Source organism: Camellia sinensis, chromosome 13, assembly GCF_055761805.1.
Source record: "Camellia sinensis isolate YWXY chromosome 13, ASM5576180v1, whole genome shotgun sequence".
Lineage (NCBI taxonomy): Eukaryota > Viridiplantae > Streptophyta > Magnoliopsida > Ericales > Theaceae > Camellia > Camellia sinensis.
Window position 1 is genome coordinate 24,683,807 of NC_138973.1, and position 18,694 is coordinate 24,702,500.

Here is an 18,694-nt window from a genome sequence, read left to right on the forward strand (position 1 = left end):
ACTTCTGTACTTTTGGCCAAATCACATTTTAGTCTCTGCACATGAAATTGTGACAGTCAACTCCTTCTATTTTGATAAAATCTTAATTTGGTCTCTACAAAAGTATCAATGTCCCCCTTTTTGTTACTCAATTATTTAAATATTTAACAAAATTTAGTCATTTGATTAAAATGTGACTACGACATGAGGGTAAAAAAAGAAAATCATTTACATTTTCTATCAATACACACTTTATTCTAAAATTTACATCAAAATATGACTGTATTAAGCTCAAAAAACGCAGACTGTGAACAATTAAGAAGACGAGTTAGGATTTTACATAAATTGGAATGACAAAACTCTATTTTTTATGATAACATAGGCTTATGTTGATTCATCTTTCTTTCTCTTTAATTTCTTTGTCGCATTTTTTGCATTTCAGAAGCTCTACTTTCTTGTCTTTTCATCCCAATTTGTACCATACGAACATATATATATATATATATATATATATATTGTGTATTATATAACTTTCATGTGCTTATCACGTATGACAAAGTGTATTGGTATGAAATATGGATGTTTTTCTTCTGTTATGTTCATTTTGTAGTCACATTTTTGTCACATGACTAGGTTTTGTTAAAGATTTAAAAATAAAATAACAAAAGAGAGAAATTGACACTTTTATAGGGATCAAAGTGGAATTTGAGTAAAAGTGAAGAGGTTAACTGTCATAATTTCATATGTAGGGGCCAAAATAAAATTTGACCAAAAGTATAAGGGATTGACTGTTATGATTTCATATATAAGGATGAAAGTAAAATTTAGTGCAAAATATAATTTACCCATTTTGTTATCACTTGAGGAAGCCCAAACCATATTTACTATTAAGAATACTTTTCTAACATTTTAAATGAAGGAATAAGGCTATGTTTGGTTTAGATTTGGAATCATAATTTTAGTGTGGAATTGTATTTTGAGTTATGAGTTTCTAAAATGAGTTTTGAAAGAGAAATTTTGTTTGGTTATGAATTTTGAAAAGAGTTTTGAGTTGTATTTTGAAATTTTTTAGATTTATTTTTTAAAATATTTTAAAAAATTCTTAATTTTATTTTTTTAGGGTAAATATTTTTTATTGTAAATATTTATTTATTCTTTTTAATGTGTTCTATATTTACTAAATTTTTGCGTTGTATTTTTTAAAATATTTAAAATATTTTATCTTATATTTAAATATTTAAATATTTTTAATTTTTTTTTAAAATTTTAAAAAATTTTAGATCACCCATATATATCTGAATCATAACAAATTATTTGGCCAATAATTAAAAAATAACAAAATATTTTTTTTGAAAAAATAAAAAATAAAAAAATATTTTTCTTCAAAAATAAAAATATAAAAATATTTTTTGAAAAAATATAAAATAAAAAATAATTTTAAAGAACAAAATAAAAATATATTGTTTTGAATTTTTTTTTTAAAAAGTGTTTAGAGCTTGATTATGAGTTTTAAAAAGAGTTTTTGAATTGAGTTTTGAGTTGTGTGTTTAGTTATGAGTTTTAAAACTTTTTGATTCAAATCACGATTCCAAAACAAAACCAAACGCTACCTAAGATTTTCTACAATATTTTTGTAAGATTATTACAAGAATGATGGTGTTTGTAGCTTAAAGTATTTACTATTATATTTTAGGCTTAAATTACTCATCTAGACTACCATTGCAATGGTGATTATGATAGAGAATCTTAATTAAAAAAAAATTGGTCTAACATCCCTATCTAACATTGGATAGTAGGAGAGGCCTACAATATTGTTTTATGTTAGTTAAGGTCCCTCATCCGTTTTTGATTTTGTAAAATACCTAATTTACCTTTTCATGTAAGATATGTTAATTTTGATTTGAAAATTGAAAATCTTTTTTGCTATTTTGGTAGAGATTTCGTGGGATTGAGATTAAGGTTTGATTTTTGTTTCTATGTGATTTCATTATTCGTTGTTCTAGTGAAATTGTTCTTTGTTCTTGATTTCAATTTGATTTATGTGTATGGATTCCAATTTCGCATTAGGTTTTCGATCTCAATTTGTGATTTGGAGATCGCATTTTTGTAATTTCGTTGAGAGTTTTGTTTTTGAAGCTTTATTTGAGTTGATTTCTGATCATAGAGTTGATTTTGAGTTGATTTGTAGAAGAGGTGTTTGTTGTTCATTGATTTCAAGTTGATTTGGCCAAAGAAAACCACAAGGGGGAGTGTATGTGGAAGACCATGAAATGTCCTCTCACACGGATGTCGTTGGTGAGATTCAACGAAGACAGCTCCTTGAACCTGCAAGAGACAAATCTGGTTGATGCCACACAACCGGGGTTACCGGCCAGGGACACTCCGATGATGAAGTTAGAATCCATGAATGAAGAATCAAGAATAGTAAAGTGTGTTGTGTGCTGTGTGGAGCAGAAAGAGATCATACCATATGCCATGAGGTGCCTTCTTTTTATAGACGGGGATGGGCCGAATAAGCCCAATAGTTGGGCCCTTGGCAGACCTTGTTTGGGTTAGCCCAATAAGTTGATCTATATTTTTTTCTGGCTCCCACAATTGTCCCAAAACTTTCATTGTCTTCGGTAGAAGGAATGAGAGTTTTTATTACCGAGTTATGCTGTTCAAATAGATGTTAGGTCCTTTGACAAAGAATACATTTGATAAATGAATAACATAAATGAATGAATGACTGGATGAATGCATGTATGTATGAATGTATGTACAAATATATGTATATAGAGGAGAGAGGTGACCTAAATCCCAGTGAGTAATACTATCTCTATAACAATGGGCCACAGTATTATAACCCCCGGGTAAGGGTGTAGGCCGTGGTATTATAACCCAGGGCAAGGGTGTAGTATATTGCCGAGTGCAAAGATTGCTTCCAAATATGGACTTTCGTGCCAAGCTAGAAATATTTCTATATGCCGAGCACGGAAATGATTGCCTGAACCAAATAAGACAGATTAAATAGGGTAGATATATCAGCCAAAAGATGGACCACAGTATTATTACCCCCGGGTGAGGATGTAGACCTATGGTATTATAACCCCCGGGTGAGTGTGTAGGCCTGCGGTATTATTACCCTCGGGCGAGGGTGTAGGCCTTTGCTGATGGCGCTCCATGCCGAGTACGAAGATTACGCTGTACTCGAAGGCTTATGTTAATTTTAAGTGGCAATATATTGGGCCGACTATTTAATTGCCGAGTTGCTCGATTTGCGTTTAGTCCAAGATAGACTTGCCCCATTGCTTTCGAATGACAGATGTTAGTCGAAAGGAATGCAGATTCCTATTGCCCTATGTTGCAGGGAAGATTCAACTTTGGTACAATGATGGTGCACAAAAAATATGCAAACTGCTGACTGCTAAACGCGAATTGCTAACTGCCAAGTGCTAGCAGCCGACTGCCAAGTGTGTAATGTATTGCCCCAAAACTGGCTCTTACTTAGAGCGGTGTGAAAAGGAGCGGGAGTGTGTAACTCAAGTAAATGTCGTTGTAATGTTTGTACCAAGTTGGCCGAGTATGCATACATATTAAAGGTGTTGAGATGATGATTGGCTGATGTGCTCCAATTAGAAAGCGGAAAATTGATTGATGTCCCAGTGCGCAATTGTTTTTCCAAATAATGTTGTTAGGCGAATAAAGTTGCCGAATACTGTGGCCAATGTTGCTGCATAAAATTTTGACAATGCATAAAGTTGACCAATAATGTTGTTTAGCCGAAGAAAGTTGATGCACGGCCGAATAATGATCATACATAATGTTGAATTAATAATGGTGCCGAATAATCTTGCCGAGTAAAATTGATGCACTGTCGAGTAACTAGTGTCAAAACATTGGTGTTCGTTTCATATATAATGTGATTTTGCCAAAAAGTTGGTCGGCTACACTTGGGTTGGTGATTGTGCCGATCTTTTGGTCGGCAATTTTTCTTCTCTTCGCAGTGTGTCGGCATCCTTTCGGAGTTGGATTTGTTAAGAACTTGGTTGGCAATGGTTGCCAATTTATTGAAGTTGAGTTTCTTGCCCAACGTATATTTGCCCCATTGCTTTTGAATAAGATTTGTTATTCGGAAGGAATAAAATTGACTTGGGCCAAAATTACTGAGTGGGTCGATAACAATTTGAAACGGAGCCCGTGCCCCTATTCGGTGCTGTGGTGATATGCGAAGTGAGCCATTGCGCTCAATTCTTTGAATATTTTTTTTTTTGAATTTGAAAATTTTGTCCGTACGGATGGGCCCGGAATGCATCAAATAGCTAGAAACGAATAACGGATCATTGGAATCGGACCTCTGAGGGCGAAAGTGTAGCCAAAAATAGGTCAGATGACTCAAATTGGTGAAGAATTGAGCTCCGCGAAGCGCTGGATAAGTTCTCAACTTAGCTTGGTGGCTTTGGCAAAAAATAAAAAATATAGAAATATGGTGCCAATAAGACTTGAACCCTTGCCTTTTGAAGGAAGAAGAGTATTGAACCATTATGCCAAGACAAAGCCTTATGTTTGTAATCAACAAAGTTTATATTTGAATGTGATTGTTTAGCTATTATGGGATGTAGCTTAGCCACGATGCACCGAATAATTTCTTTTGTTTTCCATGAAGCCTCTGGTCATCTTCTTCGGCGGAATATATGATTTTTTGGGCAAATTTCAATTGGCTCGTACGCTTCGTTTTAGCTCCGATTTCGACGCAGTTTATTGCGTTGGACTCGTCTCAATGAGTACTTCACATTGGTATGGTCAAAACTTGAGTCTGGTAGCTTTTGAAATTTCAGTTTTCGGCACGTGTGATCCGTTTCATAACTTTCGGCAGACTTGGGTTGCTTCTTGGCTTCTTGGGTTAGTGGGTTTGGACTCTTTGAGCCGATACGAATCCTGTGGTATGTTCAAATGTGGATTTCAACAAGCTGAGATGCTAATTTTATGACGAGATATTAGTGCCAGCTAAGTTACAACGTTGCCGAATATTATTGCGGAAGAGTATTGTACTGTAGTCAAAGAATGTGCCGAATAAGAAATGTTGCGGAGTAATTGCTGCCGAATAAATTGCCGAAGCCAAATAATATTTCCGAAGCCAAGTTGATAATATGACACACCGAATTGCAGAGGATAGCAATGTGATGATATTTAGTGTATAATTCAAAGTTGATAAGCAATGCTGAAGTCGAATAATACTCCGAAGCCGAGTTGATAATATGTAGAATGATATGCCGAATAGAAACGGTAATGTTTTGCACAGTTGCTAATATGTCGAGCAAGTTGCCGAACAAGCCAAATAAGTTGTCGAAGCCGAGTTGATAACATGTAGAATTAATGTAGATAACACACAAATAAAAATTGTTGAATAAACCAATAAGTTGCCGAACTCCTTGTCGATAATATGCCGAATAAAAGTTACCGAATAAAGTGCAATAATGTGCCCAATATGCGCTAATACTGTGCTGAATAATGGTTATTTTGGCTCAAAATTTGGTTGCCAATAATGTGCCAAATAATGATTGCTTGGGCTCAGAAGTTTTGGTTGCCAATAATATGCCGAATAATTCCAACAGTGGGTATGGTTGCCGAAACAACTTAGATACAAAAATTTATTAAGTAAAGACATGAGCCATTTGTTTTTTGGTTGGGGAGCCACAAAACATAATTCCTTAATTCAATAACATGTATGTTAGCAAGAATCAATTTTAAATAAACTCCTATGAAGAAATAAATAAACAATTCTAAAAGTGGGTCCGGCCGAGCAACCATTTGTATAATGCCGAAAAGAAACTTCCATAAACAAAAATGTGAAACCCAATTTTAGAGAGAGAAAGTGAAAATGCTCAAGTAAATTCAAGAGCACTGCATCTAAATGTATAAAAAAGCTATAATTGGGGCAACAATTGATCAAGAATACTATGTTTGTTTTTGCTAATGATATTCCAACAACAACCCACCACAAAATTGATCAAGAATACTATAGATACAGAATCAAGTTGAAGCAGAATTAAAGAGACCCAGTCGTGGGCCGTATTACTTGGGATTGATTTTGCTTTTGTAGAAAGTGCACTAACCTTAATGCAACCAGTATATGTTTACTTATAGCAATATGTTTGTTGTGTTCTTCATTGATCTCATTCAGTCGTTCCCACAGACGACGCCAATTGTGAGACCATGAAACATCCTCTCACATGGATGTCGTTGGTGAGATTCAACGAAGACAGCTTCTTGAACCTGCAAGAGACAAATCTGGTTGATGCCACTCAACCGGGGTTACCAGCTGGGGACACTCCGATGATGAAGTTAGAATCCATGAATGAAGAACCAAGAATAGTAAAGTGTGTTTGTGTGCTGTGTGGAGTAGAAAGAGATCATACCATATGCCATGAGGTGCCTTCCTTTTATAGACGGGGGTGGGCCGAATAAGCCCAATAGTTGGCCCTTGGCAGGCCTTGTTTGGGTTAGCCCAATAAGTTGATATATATTTTTTTATGGCTCCCACATTATGATTTGGCCAGAGAAAATCAATATGACAAGGGAAAGAAAATCAAATTTCTCTGGCCATCACATAGAAATTTTTTCCAGTCTTTCAAAATGTTTATTGTAAAGGAAGAGAAATTTCATGACAGAGAAAATCAGCATGTCAGAGAAAATTACACACACACAACTAGATTGAATAAGAAGCTTAAAAGGGGAGTAATAAATAAATTTTAGAGAAAATCAACGGTCACAAAGGGAATTCCAGAGAAATTCTATATTTCAAGGGGATATCTTAATGCCAGAGAAATTGTAGAGAAAATTAACATGCTAGAGAAATTTCATTTTTATAAATTTCTTTGGCTATCACACACAAATCTGGGAGTTTAATGTAGTTAGAGAAATTTCAAATGTCAAAGAAAATTTCGCACACACACAACTAGCTTGAAGAAGAAACTCAAAAGGGGAATAGTAAGTAAATTCCAGATAAAATCAATAGACACAAAGGGAATTCCAAAGAAATTTCATATCTCAAGGGGATATATTAATGTCAGAGAAATTGCAGAGAAAAGCAATGTGTCACATAAATTTTATTTTTATAAATTTCTCTAACTATCACACACAAATCTAGCTAAGATTTTAGGCAAACAAAATCAACTTATTAAGAGGTAAGGCTTTCAAAAATTTCTCTAAAATGACAAAGAAATTTATCTCAGTCATTTAGTTAGAGAAAATCAACTGAAATAGGTTTGATGCTTTTCAAAATGTTCATCATAAAGGCAGAGAAATTTTATTTTCTCTAATTATCGCATACAAATCTGGCCCAAGGTAATGAAACCCTAATTACGAACAAAGATAAACTGAGATAGAGATGAACTAACTTAAGGATGAATAGTAAAAATGCATCAGACAAATTTGTGAAGAATGGCAAAAATTTTCACTGTCGATTATGAAGATCAAACCCTAATTTCGTTGTTGATCTTGAAGATGATGGACTCAATCATGGAGATGATGAAGATCAGTTGTCGGAAAAAATTGGAGTTTTTTTCTCTGTTGATGGTGGAGGGTATTTTGGTTAAAAAACTTAATACAAAAAGCGCCTTTTTTTTTGAGGGACTTGATCTACTATTTTTTTTTTTGGGATTGCTTTTTATCCTCTGAATTCAAAATATTAGGGATCTTAAAAAAAAAACCCTTAATAAATGGGTTAATGCATCTCCAACTCTTAAATTTAGTAAAATATTGGCTAAAAACTTGATTGAGATGTGATGCTCTGACTTTTCATTAAGGCCCATTTTGGCAACAATTTTTTTTTTTGAATTTTATTTATCTTTATTATTTTTTTCCAAAATTATATTACAATTTTTTACTTTTTCGGTCCATCTTATTGAGACGAATCTAAAAAGTATATTTTTTTAAAAAAAAAATTCCAGAAAAAAATCACTAAAGACAAAAATAAGTAAAAAAATATTGCTTATTTTGGCTTATTTTTGTCTTTTTTAGATTTTTTTTGGATTTTTTTGAAAAAAAATTATAATTTTTTGATTCATCTTGTCAAGTTGAATATAGAAATCTAATTTTTTTTTGAAAAATTTAAAAAAAAAATCACTAAAAACGAAAATAAACCAAAAGGAAAAAACCAAAAAAAACTCTTCTTAAAACACCCCTAAATTTAATTTAAAAGCTTTGGTGAAAAAATTAAATACTTCAATCCTCACATATTTTAAAATTTCAGCAAACTCTTTTAACAATTTTAAACTTATTTGCACGAGTTACTTATATCAAATTTGTTTTGATTTAATAAAAAGATTAGTAACAACTTTTAGTGTATAGATATTTGCATTTTTTGAAGGATAAAATAATCCATTTACAATTTTTATACAAGAAAATTAGTTTAAGGTCTCTATCTCATTTTTAGTAATGAAAGAAGTTCACAATATTATTTTATAATGTTTAAAGTCCCTCAACCCTTCTAAGATTGAAAGAAAGAGGATGTTGGCGGTTTCCATTCTGAGGCCGAGAGAGAGAGAGAGAGAGAGAGAGAGAGAAATTCTTTTTCTATAGAAACTCTTTGTACAAGAGAAAGACAAGGAATAGATTAAAAAAAAGCAATTGTTGATAAGAGCTTTTACAGATATCTATGGGTACTTTTTGAAACCTATTTTGGAAGATCTCTCTCTCTCTCTATAGCGATCCCAGGTTTACCCTTGTTGTATAGTGATCCGGACATGTGTCCGTGGATGTTGGTAGTTGTTTATTATCTTGTTTACATCCTTTCTTACTTTGTATTTGAGTTATAGGATGTGTTGAGCGGGTTTGTTACAGGTTGGTTGAGTTTAGAAACCAAAACTAGTTGCCCAGATTTTTGGCCTGTACGCTCGAGCGGAGGTGTTGGCGCTCGAGCGTAGATTACGTCCATCCAGTATCTTGTTGTGCAGTGTTGTGAGCTCGAGCGTAGGGTTGGGAGCTCGAGCGGAGTCCTGGTTCTGCAAAAGTGCTGGGCGAGTGCATTCTGCGCTCGAGCGGGAGGTTGGCCGCTCGAGCGGACGTCTGTGAGTGGACGCTCGAGCGGGGTGTTTTACGCTCGAGCGGAAGACTGGGTTTAAGTCCCGAAATTGTGACTTTTCAAATCACTTTTTGCTTTCTCTTCTCTCTCTTACTTTTCCAAAATCACCATTGTTGAGCCTCTCACTCTAGACTCTACCTTCTCTCTAGGTTTTGATCTAGTAGGAGTGATTTACTCACCTTTGGCCTTTACAAAAAGGTTGTTGATCGTCGAGGGCTTCATTTTAATCTGAAAATCTCGGGTTTTGGAGCACGTTGGGTTTTGTCGTCTTCTCCTTTGGGACTCCGAAATTGAGGTAGGGATATCCTACTCCTCTCTATGGGTTTTGTCTTTAAATTTTGGTATTTTGAGATGTTGGGCTTGGTTTGGTAATTTTGTGAAAGTTTGGGGCTTTTGTGTAATTTTACAAAAGTTGGGGGTTTTATTCATAATAAACCTAGATGCATGTTTGGCATAGAAAAATAGAATGATTGTTGAATCATTGATGAAAATGGGACCTAAGGGTTGAAATGGTAATTATGGAAAATGGCCTAATTACATTGTTTAATTAATTGGGATAATTAATTGGTGAGAAATGAGGAAATGAAATGTTGATTGAATATCCATTTGTGCATTTATTTTCTGTTTTAGAAATAACTGCTTTGGGCTATCGGTGGAGGATAGTCGTGATTGTTGTAGACAATGTATGTTGATTAGGCAAACTGAAACTAATCAATGGAATGTGTTATGGAACTTGACAGTTGCTAGAATACATTAATTGTCTGTATTGTGTGATTGTATATAGAACCAATGTGTTTATATACGTTATGTGTAGAGGAGGAGATAGGGGATGTACTCCGCGGTTTAGGGGAAGATAGGGGATGGACCTCTAAACCGGATAGGTATTTGGAGGAGATAGGGGATGTACTCCGTAGACAGAGCTCATATGCTTGTCTAGAGAAGTGAAGATAGAGCTCATATGCTTATCTTTGTGAAGTGAAGTGTGGATACAGCTTGTATGCTTATCTGTGGATATTGTTGATATACATATCTGTTGTAGAGTGTGGATACAGCTTGTATGCTTATCTGTGGATATTGTTGATATACATATCTGTTGAGAATGTGGATATAGCTTTTATGCTTATCTGAATGTGAGATATAGTTTTTATACATATCTGTGGAAATGATGATAGAGCTAGCATGCTTATCTGTTGAAAAAGGGAAAATGAAAAGTAATTGGGACTTGTAAGTCGTTGACATAAATATGTAATTTATGTGATTGAATCAGTGTTGACCAACTATCAATTGCTAATGTTTTAGTCATTGTCCATGGTTGGTTTAGTGTATTTCTACTGGGCTGTGGCTCACCATATATGGGAATATCATTTTCAGGTACAGGAAGCATGCCACCTCCAAGGGCATAGCTGGGAGGCTAGTGGCGGGCATAGTTTTGTCGTTTTACTTTTGATGTATTACATGTAATTTCAAGCCAAGGGCTTAATGTGTAAACGAGTTAGAACTCTTTGTTGTAACCAAGTGTTAACTTGGAAAGCTGTAAGCCCGTAGGGCATTTTGTTATGAGGTTAACATGTAATACTTATGTCTTGGAATTCTAATGAATGAAAGGAATGCGGTTAGTTTAATGTTATTATTTTGAGGGCGTTACAACTTGGTATCAGAGCGTACCGGGTTCGAATACTTTGGGTACGTGGGAAGTGATTAGTATCACAATGGGTTTGTCTCGCTTGGTAGAGACTTAGATGTAGTGTCATATGCTATGTGCTTAAGTGATAACATGTTTATGTGACTATGTGGGTATGGGATTTAATTTCTGGGATATTGATTGGATCCTTGAGTTTCTGGGAGTCTTGTTGGAAAAGAACTTGATCAATGCTGTTTCTAACCGGAACTCTAGTAACGCCTCGGGACTATTATTATCCGGAAATGAAGTTCGTAAGTGCTTATGTGTTTATGTGCTTATGTGGAGTGAATTACACTTGTCCATGCATTAGGACGTGAGTGTTTAGTTTCGGCACACCTATGAATGTGCTAACGTTCTGTGTTGCCTTTATTAGGATGTCAGGACGAGGAAGAGGTGCTAGGCGTGGTAGACCTGCGAGGCAGGAAGTACCGTTACAGGGTGAGATTCCGGCAGTGCAGGAGGGAGTTGGGCAGGCCAATGTGGCCGAGCCAGTAGGTCAGCAGGCTATGGGTGCCTTGGCCAGAGAGATAGCAGGAGCTTTAGGTATTCTTAGAGCTGGGAATCAGGCAGCTGAGACAGGGCCTTCCTTCTTGAAGAGGGAGTTCTTCCGGTGTAATCCGGACGAGTTTATCGGGGATCCTAAAGAGCCGCTTAAGGCAGATGAATGGCTCGAACAGACAACGAAGACGTTTGAGATGCTTGGCATCGAGGACGGAGCACTGAAAGTGACCTTGGCATCCTTCCAACTGAAGGGAGATGCGGGTCAATGGTGGAAGTACGAGAAAGCTCGTGTTGGTGGTACTTGGGAGGCGTTTGTGAATGCTTTTCAGGAGAGGTTTTTATCAGCAGCAGCTAGGGAGAAGCTGAGGGATCAGTTTAGCCGGCTTAATCAGCAGGGCTTGTCAGTGGCCGAGTTTGAGGCTACTTTTACCAGTCTGTCTAGGTTTGCACCTGAACTGGTGGCGTCTGAGGAACGCCGTTGCTATGAGTTTGAGCGGAAGTTGAGGCGGGGCCTCAAGTTGAGAATTGGTGGATCTTATATTCGAGAGTATAGACACCTAGTGGACGCTGCAGCTCATATGGAGCTTATGATGCAGGAGGAGGATGAGGGTCAGAGAGGCTCCAAGAGGAGCCAGGATAGTCAGAGTGATGGCAGGAGACAGAAGGGTAATAACCCTCAGCAGTCTCAGGGTGCAGTCTCTAGATCGACCTTTCCAGTGCCTAGTGTAGGCTCGGGGAGAGGCAGTCAGGGAGAATTCACTTGTTACAAGTGTGGCCAGCTGGGTCACAAGGTTTCTGTTTGCCCGCAGAAGGGTGGGGGTCAGAAAGCTGCTTCTTCTTCAGCTAGACCGCCGAGTCAGAGTTTGGGCAGGGGGCAGCTCTTGATTTGTTATCAGTGTGGACAACCTGGGCACATGAAGAGGTTTTGCCCACAGTTGAGTGCCACTTCGGGAGCGTCTGGTTCTAGGCAGACGCAGGGTTTTCAGCCAGCTCAGTCTGTGCAGGCCTCGAGGGCCAATCCGGGAGCTTCGTTATCCCGGTCTGTGCAGCAGTCTTTTGCTCCGAGAGGTGAGCAGGTAGACCAGGGGCCTACGGGGCGCGTGTATGCTGTTACCGCGCAGGATTTAGTACCGGCTCCATCAGTAGTGAGAGGTACTTTTCTGTTTTGCAACTCAGTTGCTAGTGTGTTGATAGACACGGGTGCATCTCATTCTTTTGTATCTGCTGCATTTGCATCTGTTTTGGAATTGGAGTTAGCACAGTTAGCATCTCCTATTTGTGTGGTATCACCTTTGGGTGGTGAGTTGATTCTGAAACAGGGTGTTAGAGGATGTGATATAGAGGTCGCCGACTATAGGCTTCCTTTTCCGTTTGTTGTCATGCCCATGAAGGGTTTTGATGTTATTTTGGGTATGGACTGGTTATCGTCATACCGGGCTGTTATTGATTGCTACCGCCAGAGGGTTACATTGTGTACCTTGAGCGGGGAGTGGTTCCATTTCTTGGGAGACCGGGTTGGTAGTGTTTTGCCACCGGGGTATGATTCGCGAGGGCGAAGTGAGCTTAGTAGTCTACTTGCTAGCTTTGAGAGTGGTGAGAGTGGTGAGACCCAGCATGTATTGCCGAGGGTGGTTTGTGAGTATTCGGATGTCTTTCCCGAAGATCTTGTTAGTTTGCCACCTCACCGAGAGATAGAGTTCTCTATTGATTTAGTGCCTGGTACGGCGCCGATTTCTATGGCACCTTACCGTTTTGCTCCAGCAGAGTTGGTTGAGTTGAAAGTTCAGCTCCAGGAATTGCTAGATAAGGGCTTTGTTCGCCCTAGTGTTTCACCGTGGGGAGCACCGGCCCTCTTTGTTAAAAAGAAAGATGGTGCCTTGAGATTGTGTATTGACTACCGGAAGTTGAATCGGGCTACGGTTAAGAATAAGTATCCTATGCCCCGTATAGATGATTTGTTTGACCAGTTGAAGGGTTCCCGTTGTTTCTCTAAGATAGACTTGAGATCGGGTTACCATCAGTTGAGGGTCAGGGAGGAAGATATTCCGAAGACGGCATTCCGTACGCGGTATGGCCATTATGAGTTTCTGGTGATGCCATTTGGGCTTACCAATGCACCGGCAGTCTTTATGGACTTGATGAACCGGATTTTCCGGGAGTTCTTAGACCGCTTTGTGGTTGTTTTTGTGGACGATATCCTTATCTATTCGTCATCTAAGGAGGAGCACGAGGAACACTTGAGAGTGGTGCTTGAGTTACTTAGAGCCCATAGGCTGTATGCCAAGTTTGGGAAGTGTGAGTTCTGGCTGGGGGAAGTCAAGTTCTTAGGCCATGTGGTATCCGGGGAAGGGGTGTCTGTTGATACATCCAAGGTTGAGGCAGTGCAAGATTGGGCACAGCCTAAGAGTGTGTTTGAGATCCGCAGTTTTCTGGGATTAGCTGGGTATTACCGTCGGTTTGTGAAGGATTTCTCCAGGTTAGCGTCACCGTTGACTAGGCTGACTCAGAAGGGAGTCAAGTTTGTGTGGAGTAAGACTTGTGAAAAGTCGTTCCAAGAGTTGAAAGTTAGATTGACCACCGCTCCGGTGTTGATTATTCCGGAGAGAGGGTTGGGTTATGCGGTTTATTGTGATGCCTCACGAGAGGGTTTGGGTTGTGTGTTGATGCAAGAGGGGAAAGTGGTAGCTTATGGCTCACGTCAGTTGAAAATACACGAGAAGAATTACCCCACACATGACCTAGAGTTAGCAGCTGTAATCTTTGCCTTGAAAATCTGGAGGCACTACCTTTATGGTGAGAGGTTCGAGGTATTCTCGGATCATAAGAGTTTGAAGTATCTGTTTACACAGAGAGACTTGAATTTGAGGCAGAGGAGATGGATGGAGTTCATCGAGGATTATGATTTTGAGTTGCATTATCATCCGGGAAAGGCCAATGTTGTGGCCGATGCCCTTAGTAGGAAAACCATTAGTGATGTAGCTTGTATAGCCATCCGGGAATGGGTGATGTTGGGAGCACTTGGCGAGTTTGATTTGCTACTGGGCGAATCTGTTGAGGCTGCGGCCTTGTTTTCTGTCGTGGTGCAGCCTACACTTGTGATTAGAGTGTTAGAGGCACAGAGAGGTGATCTTGAGGTAGAATCCCTCCGAGAGAAGATCTCCAGTGGGAAAGTTGAGAAGGGTTTGACGGTGTATCCCGACCTGAGTGTGAGATACCGAAACCGTTTGTTTGTACCGGAGTCTTGCCGAGAGGAAGTACTCCGAGAGTTTCACCATTCGCGCCTTGCGGTGCATCCGGGAGGTACTAAGATGTATCAGGATTTGGGTCGCCAGTTTTGGTGGCGGGGTATGAAGAGAGATGTGGCTGTTTTCGTATCGAAGTGCCTTACTTGCCAGCAAGTGAAGGCCGAGCATCAGAGGCCAGCGGGTTTGTTGCAACCCTTGCCTATTGCCGAGTGGAAGTGGGAGCATGTCACTATGGACTTCGTTGTAGGTCTTCCGAGGACTCAGCGGGGTAGTGATGCTATTTGGGTGGTTGTAGACCGGTTGACTAAGTCGGCGCACTTTATTCCTATGCGCGTGAGAGATTCGGTAGATCACCTTGCCGATTTGTATATTCGGGATGTAGTGAGATTGCACGGGGTCCCAGTGACGATTGTCTCAGATAGAGATCCTCGTTTTACTGCTAGGTTGTGGCAGAGTTTGCAGAGTGCCTTGGGCACTAAGTTGACCTTTAGTACGGCTTATCATCCTCAGACTGACGGGCAGTCCGAGCGTACTATTCAGATCCTCGAGGATATGCTTCGGGGTTGTGTCCTGGACTTCAGTGGGACGTGGGAGAGGCACTTACCCTTGGTAGAGTTTGCCTACAACAACAGTTTTCAGTCTAGCATCGGTTTGGCACCGTTTGAGGCCTTGTATGGCCGACCGTGTAGGTCTCCAGTTTGTTGGGCCGAGGTGGGTGATGCACCTTTGTGGGGTCCGGAGTTGGTTAGGGAGACGACGGAGAAAGTTGAGCTTATCCGTAGGAGACTTGTTACAGCCCAGAGTCGACAAAAGAGTTATGCCGACCGTAGGAGGAGGCCTTTGGCGTTTGAGGTAGGTGATCATGTCTTTCTGAAGATATCACCTAGGCGAGGCCTGATGAGGTTTGGGAAGAGTGGGAAGTTGTCCCCTCGGTTTATTGGTCCTTTTGAGATCCTTGAGAGGATAGGTGAGGTTGCTTATCGGTTAGCCTTACCGCCGCAGTTGTCCGGGGTGCATGACGTGTTTCATGTGAGTATGCTTCGGAAGTATGAGCCAGATCCATCACATGTGCTGGATTGGAGCGATTTAGAGGTAGATGAAGATGCCTCGTATGAGGAGAGACCGGTTCGGGTCTTGGATAGGCGGGATCAGGTCCTGCGTGGCAAGACCATTCCTTTGGTGAAAGTCTTGTGGAAACATCACGGAGTGGAGGAAGCCACTTGGGAACGTGAGTTGGAAGTCCGTGAGAAATATCCGGACTTGTTTATTGATATGTAATCTTGTATTTGAATTTTACATTTTGTTGAACTTAAGAGCTTTTATATATGTCTTAAGTTGTGAAACATTGAGAATGTTTGGTTTATTGAAAGTATGTTTTGGAACTTGCCTCATATGGAAGTTGAATGTAACATTATATCTGTTGAATATATTGTTGAAATTGGAAGGATAGTGCATAAAGTTGATGCATGTTGAAAGTACATATGTTGTTTACATATTGTGATATGTCTCTTGTTAAAGGGATGGGATGACCGGTAATGGGTCGAATTGTTGAATGTTAAAATATAACATTGTTTAAAATGGAGGAAAACTTGTTTTTGAAAACTTGTGTTTAATTTCGGGGACGAAATTCTTTAAGGGGGGGAGGTTATAGCGATCCCAGGTTTACCCTTGTTGTATAGTGATCCGGACATGTGTCCGTGGATGTTGGTAGTTGTTTATTATCTTGTTTACATCCTTTCTTACTTTGTATTTGAGTTATAGGATGTGTTGAGCGGGTTTGTTACAGGTTGGTTGAGTTTAGAAACCAAAACTAGTTGCCCAGATTTTTGGCCTGTACGCTCGAGCGGAGGTGTTGGCGCTCGAGCGTAGATTACGTCCATCCAGTATCTTGTTGTGCAGTGTTGTGAGCTCGAGCGTAGGGTTGGGAGCTCGAGCGGAGTCCTGGTTCTGCAAAAGTGCTGGGCGAGTGCATTCTGCGCTCGAGCGGGAGGTTGGCCGCTCGAGCGGACGTCTGTGAGTGGACGCTCGAGCGGGGTGTTTTACGCTCGAGCGGAAGACTGGGTTTAAGTCCCGAAATTGTGACTTTTCAAATCACTTTTTGCTTTCTCTTCTCTCTCTTACTTTTCCAAAATCACCATTGTTGAGCCTCTCACTCTAGACTCTACCTTCTCTCTAGGTTTTGATCTAGTAGGAGTGATTTACTCACCTTTGGCCTTTACAAAAAGGTTGTTGATCGTCGAGGGCTTCATTTTAATCTGAAAATCTCGGGTTTTGGAGCACGTTGGGTTTTGTCGTCTTCTCCTTTGGGACTCCGAAATTGAGGTAGGGATATCCTACTCCTCTCTATGGGTTTTGTCTTTAAATTTTGGTATTTTGAGATGTTGGGCTTGGTTTGGTAATTTTGTGAAAGTTTGGGGCTTTTGTGTAATTTTACAAAAGTTGGGGGTTTTATTCATAATAAACCTAGATGCATGTTTGGCATAGAAAAATAGAATGATTGTTGAATCATTGATGAAAATGGGACCTAAGGGTTGAAATGGTAATTATGGAAAATGGCCTAATTACATTGTTTAATTAATTGGGATAATTAATTGGTGAGAAATGAGGAAATGAAATGTTGATTGAATATCCATTTGTGCATTTATTTTCTGTTTTAGAAATAACTGCTTTGGGCTATCGGTGGAGGATAGTCGTGATTGTTGTAGACAATGTATGTTGATTAGGCAAACTGAAACTAATCAATGGAATGTGTTATGGAACTTGACAGTTGCTAGAATACATTAATTGTCTGTATTGTGTGATTGTATATAGAACCAATGTGTTTATATACGTTATGTGTAGAGGAGGAGATAGGGGATGTACTCCGCGGTTTAGGGGAAGATAGGGGATGGACCTCTAAACCGGATAGGTATTTGGAGGAGATAGGGGATGTACTCCGTAGACAGAGCTCATATGCTTGTCTAGAGAAGTGAAGATAGAGCTCATATGCTTATCTTTGTGAAGTGAAGTGTGGATACAGCTTGTATGCTTATCTGTGGATATTGTTGATATACATATCTGTTGTAGAGTGTGGATACAGCTTGTATGCTTATCTGTGGATATTGTTGATATACATATCTGTTGAGAATGTGGATATAGCTTTTATGCTTATCTGAATGTGAGATATAGTTTTTATACATATCTGTGGAAATGATGATAGAGCTAGCATGCTTATCTGTTGAAAAAGGGAAAATGAAAAGTAATTGGGACTTGTAAGTCGTTGACATAAATATGTAATTTATGTGATTGAATCAGTGTTGACCAACTATCAATTGCTAATGTTTTAGTCATTGTCCATGGTTGGTTTAGTGTATTTCTACTGGGCTGTGGCTCACCCTATATGGGAATATCATTTTCAGGTACAGGAAGCATGCCACCTCCAAGGGCATAGCTGGGAGGCTAGTGGCGGGCATAGTTTTGTCGTTTTACTTTTGATGTATTACATGTAATTTCAAGCCAAGGGCTTAATGTGTAAACGAGTTAGAACTCTTTGTTGTAACCAAGTGTTAACTTGGAAAGCTGTAAGCCCGTAGGGCATTTTGTTATGAGGTTAACATGTAATACTTATGTCTTGGAATTCTAATGAATGAAAGGAATGCGGTTAGTTTAATGTTATTATTTTGAGGGCGTTACACTCTCTCTCAATTTACTTGATGGGTTGGGTTCTTCTTCAGTTCTTCTTTTGTGGTGGTGATATATCATAATCTGTGCTCTCTCTCAGATTCTCTTCTTTTTTTGGAACTACAACCATCTCTCAGCAGGTTTGGCCCTTTTCATTTATTTTTTTAATATTTCATCTTTAATTTCACTTTTTTGGTAGCAAATGGATTCTGCAAACAGTGGGAGTACGCAAACTTCAAGTGGTGGAGATGAAGAGGATGATTCACAAGTTGAGTCAATCTTTCCTTTCTTGAACCACAGTTTTGGCTCCATTTTCAACCACCCATAGCCACCTCCCTCACAACCACCATCACCTCTCTTCCACTACTAACAACCAACTTTGTTTTGTTGAAAAAAATAGTTTTACGATGACTTTAATGTGATATTAAAGTAGGTCCCAATCACCGGTTGAGGTGGGATCAAATGGGTTTAGATTCTTTGTAACATGATCTTTACACCACAAAAAGAATGACCAAAAACCATTAAGAATTGAATGAGAAATTGTCTTATAAAGTTGGCCTCATG